Raw genomic sequence first — 6,868 nt, 5'->3', positions numbered from 1 at the left:
CTTTTGACTTCTTAAACAAGACAGGGTCTTTGAAGTTGGTGCAGTGCACACAACCAGGGGAGTCGACCCATCAAACGCAACACCTCCCCTATATAAAGCTATTTGTCCGATTCTCATACGTGTAGTCTGCAGCAGCGATTAGGACATCGACCCCAACTTCCGAATTCGTTTGCATTGACCGCACCAAAGGTGCACGCCTTGGTGTGCACCCTGGAGTGCACTTTGGTGCTCACCTCGGTGCACACTTTGGTGTGCACCTCGGTGTGCACCAAAGGTGCGCACCTTGGAGCGCACCAAAGGTGTACACTTTGGAGCGCACCACATAGGGTCTTTGAGAGGTTGGCGCAGTGCGCACACCAAGGTGGGTGTTGAGGTGCGTGCCGAGGTGGGTGGGTGCTAGGGTGCGCTCCATGGTGGGTGCCAGGGTGGGTGCGTGCTAGGGTGGATTCCAAAGAGGGTCATAGGGTGGGTGCCAAGGTGGGTTGGTGATATAGTGGGTTCAAAGGTGGGTACTAGGGTGGGTTCCAAGGTGGGTCACAAGTTGGGTGCCAGGATGCGTGGGTGTTAGGTTGGGTGCCAAGGTGGGCTCCTGCGTGGGTGGGTGCTAGGGTGGGTTTCAAGGTGGACGCGAGGGCGGGTGCCAAGGTGGGTAACAAGTTGGGTGTTAGGATGGGTGAGTGCTAGAGTGGGTGCCAAGGTGGGTGGGTGCTAAGGTGGATGCCAAGGTGGTTCACAGGGTGGGTGGGTTCTAGGGTGAGTTCCAAGGTGGGTCACAGGTTCAGTGCTAGGGTGGGTGTCAAGGCGGGTGTCGAGGTGCCTGGGTGCTAGGGTGTGGATGCCAATGTGGGTCATAGGGTGGGTACTAGGGTGGGCTGCAATGTGGGTGCCAAGGTGGGTAACATGCTCGGTGGGTTCTAAATTGGGTGCCAGGGTGGGTGTGCACCCACCTTGCCCGAGGTGGGTGCCAAGGTGCCAGTGTGGGTGGGTGCTAAGGTGGATGCCAAGGTGGGTGAGAAGGTGGGTGATAGGTTGAGTGGTAGGATGGGTGGGTGCCAAGATGGGTCACAGGGTGGGTGCAAGGGTGGGTAGGTGCTAGGGTTGGTGTCAGGGTGGGTGGGTGCTAGGTTGGGTTCCAAGGTGGGTGCGAGGGTGAGTGTCAAGGTGGGTCACAGGTTAGGTGCTAGGATGGGTGAGTGCTAGGGTGCAAAGGTGCCAGGGTGGGTGCTAGGATGGGTCGATGCTAGGGTGAGTGGCAAGGTGGGTCCACAAGTGTCAAGGTGGGTGCCGAGGTGGGTGCCAAGTCGGCGACTGCTATGGTGGATGCCAAGGTGGGTCACGGGGTGGGTGCCAAGTTGCTAGGTTGGGTTCCAAGGTGGGTGCCAACGTGGGTGCTAGGGTGCGTGGGTTAAAGGGTGTGTCACAACGTGGGTGCCAGGATGGGTGCGCACCCACACTGGCCAAGACGGGTGCGGGTGCAAGGTTGGGTTCCAAGCCCGGTCACAGGCTGGGTGCTAGGATGGGTGGGTGCCAAGGTGGGCACCAGGGTGGGTGCACCCACCCTGGCCAAGGTGGGTCACGGGGTGGGTCCTAGGGTGGGTAACGGGGTGGGTACTAAGGTGCGTGCCAAGGTGGGTCATAGGGTGGGTGCCAAGGTGGGCACCAGGGTGGGTGTGCACCAACCCTAGCCAGGGTAGGTCACGGGGTGGTTGTCGGGGTGGGCGTCAAGGAGCCAAGGTGGGTGGCAAGTAGCCAAGTTGCGTGCCAAGGTGGGTGTCGGGGTGGGTGCCAAGGATCCAAGGTGGGTGCCAAGGAACCAAGGTGGGTGTCTGGGTGGGTGCCGAGGTGGGAGCCAGGGTGGGTCCCAAGGTGAGTGCAAAGGTGGGTGCCAGGGTCAAGGTGAGTGCCAATGTGGGTTCCAAGGTGCCAGGGTCAGGGTGAGTGCCAATGTGGGTTCAAAGGTGCTAAGTTGGGTGCGAGGTTGGGTGCGAGGGTGGGTGGGTGCCAAGGTGTGCTAGGTGGAAGCCCGGGTGGGTCGGCATCCCATGGGTGTCGAGTTGGGTGCCTGATGGGTGCTTCTTGTCAAGTTTTAGTCGTCGGGACTCATTTCGAGCCTTAGAGGTCGTTTCTTGTCCGGTTGCCCTGTCTTCGACCTGGGAACCCAATTTTGGTCCTCGGGTCCCATTTTTTTTTGTCTCGCATCCCACTTTTGGCCTGTGGCCTTTTCGGGGTCGATTCTCGTTTTGGGCATTAGAGCATGTTTCTTCTCCTAAAACCCAATATTTGTTTATTAAGTCTCGGAACACATTTTTGTTCTCGTGGACCCATCATGGGTCTTGGAACGCATTTGTGGTCCTTGGGTCCCATTTTGCATCCCGAAACTTGTGTTTTGGTGCTTGATCCCTATTTTGGGTGCCCACCTTGCACCAAGTGCGCACCCGGGGCAAACCGAGCGCCTTGGTGCACCGGGGCAAGATCGAGCGTGCACCCGAGGCGCCCCGAACATGCACCAAGGTGCACTCGGCCCACATGTGAGCGCAGGTCGTTGCGCCCGAGGTGGTGTGTGGGCACCGCGTTGCAGACGGGACACTGCACGCACACGACGCCCCCTCCAGGTGCACGCACGTAGGCCGGGCCGGGTGCACACCCGACGCCCTAGCAAGGTGCGCGCACCCGGGCAGGGCTCACACTTGGCGAACGGGGCGCACTTCGCGAGGGAGGGTGTGCACCTCGACGGGGGTGGGTGGCCGGGGTGGATTCGCACGTGGGTCGCGGTTTGCTAAGTACACACTGCGACAAGCTCATAACGGGTGCGATCATACCAGCGTTAGTGCACCGGATCCCATCAGAACTCCGCAGTTAAGCGCGCTTGGGCCGGAGTAGTACTGGGATGGGTGACCTCCCGGGAAGTCCCGGTGTTGCACCCTTTTTTAGTTTTTCGCCGGGCGTCGCAATGCTATTTGAATAAACCTTTTGCCCGTTTGCGTTCTCGTCGGGGCCGGGCCGGGCCGGGGTGCGCTGCCCGCACTACCGCGCGCGCGGGGGCGACACCGAGCGCGCACCCGAGGCGCCCCGAGCACACAGGCCACGGTGCAACCCGGGCGTTGTGCGCGCACCCCGGTGCGCCCGAGGTGCTGCGCGCGCACCCAGGTGAAATCGGTGTGCACCTCGGCCAGTGCGCGCTCGGTCGAGTCGCGCACGTTGGCCAAGGTGCACGGTGATGTTTCTTACTCTAAGGTTCCGCACCAGACGCGCGGGACAGGTGAGCGAAGCTGGGCGGGGCCGGGTGCGCGGCCGGGGCAGGTGCACGCAGCTGGAGAGAGCTTTGGAGCACACTTCGGAGCGCACCAATGATGCGCTCCATTCAAAAGTTTCCTGAAAAGGCAAAAAAAGTTGAGATTATAGAATTTCCCACTTGAGAGATTGTAAAAAAAAAAAATTTAAAATGAAGGAAACGCGGGTGCCAAGGTGTGCGCGCCCGGGTGCGCAGCCCAGCCAAGGTGTGCGCACCAAGGCGCCCACCCTGGCGAAGGTGCACGCAAGGTGCGCACCCGAGGCAAACCGGACAATTAACCCAACTTTCGACTTCGCGCGCACCTGCGCACCTTGGAGCGCACTTCGGAGCGCTCCTTGGTGCGCACCAATCTTGGGCACCTCGGAGTGCACCATGGCGCCCACCAAGGTGCGCACCCGGGGCAAACCGAGCTCCGACTTCGTGCGCACCTTGGAGCGCACGAAAGGTGCGCACCATGGCGCCCACCAAGGTGCGCAGCCCAGCCAAGGCGTGCGCATCAAGGTGCGCACCCTGGCGAAGGTGCGCACCCGGGGCAAACCGAGCTCCGACTTCGTGCGCACCTTGGAGCGCACAAAAGGTGCGCAACCCAGCCAAGGTGTGCGCACCCCGGTCAAACCGAGCTCCGAATCGTGCGCACCAGAGGTGCACGCCATCGTGCGCACCTTGGAGCACACTTCGGAGCCCTCCTTGGTGCGCGCCGATGTTGCGCACCTCGGAGCGCACCCGGGGAAAACAATGCAATTAACCCGACTTTCGACTTCGTGGGCACCTCGGAGCGGTCTCGGGTTCGCACCTCGGAGCACACCGAGGTGCGCACCTTTGATGCGCTGCCTTCACCAATTTCCAGAAAAGGCAAGAAAACATTGAGAAGGTGTGCGCACCGAGGTGCCCACCCTGGCGAAGGTGCACGCGAGGTGCGCACCCGGGGCAAACCGGGCTCCGACTTCGTGCACGCCGCACCTTGGAGCACACTTCGGAGCGCTCCTTGGTGCGCACCAGGGCGCGCAACCCAGCCGAGGTGCCCACCCCGGCGAAGGTGCACGCGAGGTGCGCACCCGGGGCAAACCGGGCTCCGACTTCGTGCACGCCATGGTGCCCACCGCGGCGAAGGTGCACGCGAGGTGCGCACCCGGGGCAAACCGGGCTCCGACTTCGTGCACGCCGCACCTTGGAGCACACTTCGGAGCGCTCCTTGGTGCGCACCATGGTGCCCACCAGGGCGCGCAACCCCGCCGAAGGTGCACGCGAGGTGCGCACCCGGGGCAAACCGGGCTCCGACTTCGTGCACGCCGCACCTTGGAGCACACTTCGGAGCGCTCCTTGGTGCGCACCATGGTGCCCACCAGGGCGCGCAACCCCGCCGAAGGTGCACGCGAGGTGCGCACCCGGGGCAAACCGGGCTCCGACTTCGTGCACGCCATGGTGCGCACCGCGGCGAAGGTGCGCACCCGGGGCAAACCGGGCTCCGACTTCGTGCACGCCGCACCTTGGAGCACACTTCGGAGCGCTCCTTGGTGCGCACCAGGGCGCGCAACCCAGCCGAGGTGCCCACCCCGGCGAAGGTGCACGCGAGGTGCGTACCCGGGGCAAACCGGGCTCCGACTTCGTGCACGCCGCACCTTGGAGCACACTTCGGAGCGCTCCTTGGTGCGCACCATGGTGCCCACCAGGCCGCGCAACCCAGCCAAGGTGTGCGCACCAAGGTGCACGCGAGGTGCGCACCCGGGGCAAACCGGGGTCCGACTTCGTGCACGCCGCACCTTGGAGCACACATCGGGGCGCTCCCGGGTTCGCACCGGCGTTGCGCACCGTGGTGGGCACCTCGGAGCACACCAAGGTGGGCAGCGAGGTGCGCACCTTTGATGCGATGCCTTCACTAATTTCCATAAAAGGCAAAAAAAAAACGAGATTTTAAAATTTCCGTTTTGAAAGATAGTGAGAAAAAGGGAATGCTGGTGCCATCTTGAGCCCGCCCTGGTGCGCAGCCCAGCCAAGGTGTGCGCACCAAGGTGCCCACCCTGGCGAAGGTGCGCGCCCGGGCAATTAACCCAACTTCCAACTTCGCGCGCGCCAGGGTGGGAGCGCACCCAACAACCGGGCCTGGGAAGAGCCAATGCGAGAAACCCCACCAAACGCTCTGACAAAAAAAGAGGGGGCGCTCCAGTAACCCCGCTTCGGAGCGCACCCTGGGCAAACCCAGCCAAGGTGCCCACCCCGGCCAAGGTGCAGGCGAGGTGCGCACCCGGGGCAAACCGGGCTCCGACAACGTGCACGCCGCACCTTGGAGCACACTTCGTAGCGCTCCCGGGTGCGCACCTCAGAGCACACCAAGGTGGGCAGCGAGGTGCGCACCTTTGATGCGCTGCCTTCACTAATTTCCAGAAAAGGCAAAAAAAAAAGGAGATTTTAAAATTTCCGTTTTGAAAGATAGTGAAAAAAACGGAACGCGCGTGCCATCTTGAGCCCGCCCTGGTGCGCAGCCCAGGTAAGGTGCCCACCCTGGCAAAGGTGCGCACCCGGGCAATTAACCCTACTTCCGACTTCGTGCGCGCCAGGGTGGCAACCGGGCCTCGGAAGAGCCAATGCGAGAAACCCCACCAAACGCTCCGACAAAAAAAGAGGCGGCGCTCCAATAACCCCGCTTCGGAGCGCAGCCGGGGCAAACCCAGCCAAGGTGCCCACCCCGACGAAGGTGCACGCGAGGTGCGCACCCGGGGCAAACCGGGCTCCGACAACGTGCACGCAGCACCTTGGAGCACACTTCGAAGCACTCCCGGGTGCCCACCGGCGTTGCGCACCGTGGTGGGCAGCGAGGTGCGCACCTTTGATGCGCTGCCTTCACTAATTTCCAGAAAAAGGCAAAAAAAAATGAGATTTTAAAATTTCCGTTTTGAAAGATAGTGAAAAAAAAGGAACGCGGGTGCCATCTTGAGCCCGCCCTGGTGCGCAGCCCAGGCAAGGCATGCGCACCAAGGTGCCCACCCGAGGTGCACACCCGGGGCAAACCGGGCTCCGACTTCGTGCAGGCCGCACCTTGGAGCACACTTCGGAGCGCTCCTTGGTGCGCACCATGGTGCCCACCAGGGCGCGCAACCCAGCCAAGGTCTGCACACCAAGGTGCCCACCCCGGCGAAGGTGCACGCGAGGTGCGCACCCGGGGCAAACCGGGCTCCGACTTCGTGCACGCCATGGTGCCCACCGCGGCGAAGGTGCACGCGAGGTGCGCACCCGGGGCAAACCGGGCTCCGACTTCGTGCACGCCGCACCTTGGAGCACACTTCGGAGCGCTCCTTGGTGCGCACCATGGTGCCCACCAGGGCGCGCAACCCAGCCAAGGTGTGCGCACCAAGGTGCACGCGAGGTGCGCACCCGGGGCAAACCGGGGTCCGACTTCGTGCACGCCGCACCTTGGAGCACACATCGGAGCGCTCCCAGGTTCGCACCAGCGTTGCGCACCTTTGATGCGCTGCCTTCACTAATTTCCAGAAAAGGCAAAAAAAAAGGAGATTTTAAAATTTCCGTTCTGAAAGATAGTGAAAAAAACGGAACGCGGGTGCCATCTTGAGCCCTTCCTGG

At 62.4% G+C, this 6,868-nt stretch overlaps 1 non-coding gene across 1 annotated transcript; it reads left to right on the top strand.

Moving 5' to 3' along the window:
- Window positions 1–2,805: 2,805 nt before the first annotated feature.
- On the top strand, window positions 2,806–2,924 carry LOC131860592 (5S ribosomal RNA). The gene has a single exon (XR_009359686.1). It is a non-coding gene; the product is annotated as a 5S ribosomal RNA (ribosomal RNA).
- Window positions 2,925–6,868: the final 3,944 nt, after the last annotated feature.

This window comes from Cryptomeria japonica, unplaced genomic scaffold, assembly GCF_030272615.1.
Source record: "Cryptomeria japonica unplaced genomic scaffold, Sugi_1.0 HiC_scaffold_15, whole genome shotgun sequence".
In the NCBI taxonomy this organism is placed as follows: domain Eukaryota; kingdom Viridiplantae; phylum Streptophyta; class Pinopsida; order Cupressales; family Cupressaceae; genus Cryptomeria; species Cryptomeria japonica.
Note: the sequence above shows the minus strand (reverse complement) of the source record. Positions and strands in the feature narration are given on the sequence as shown.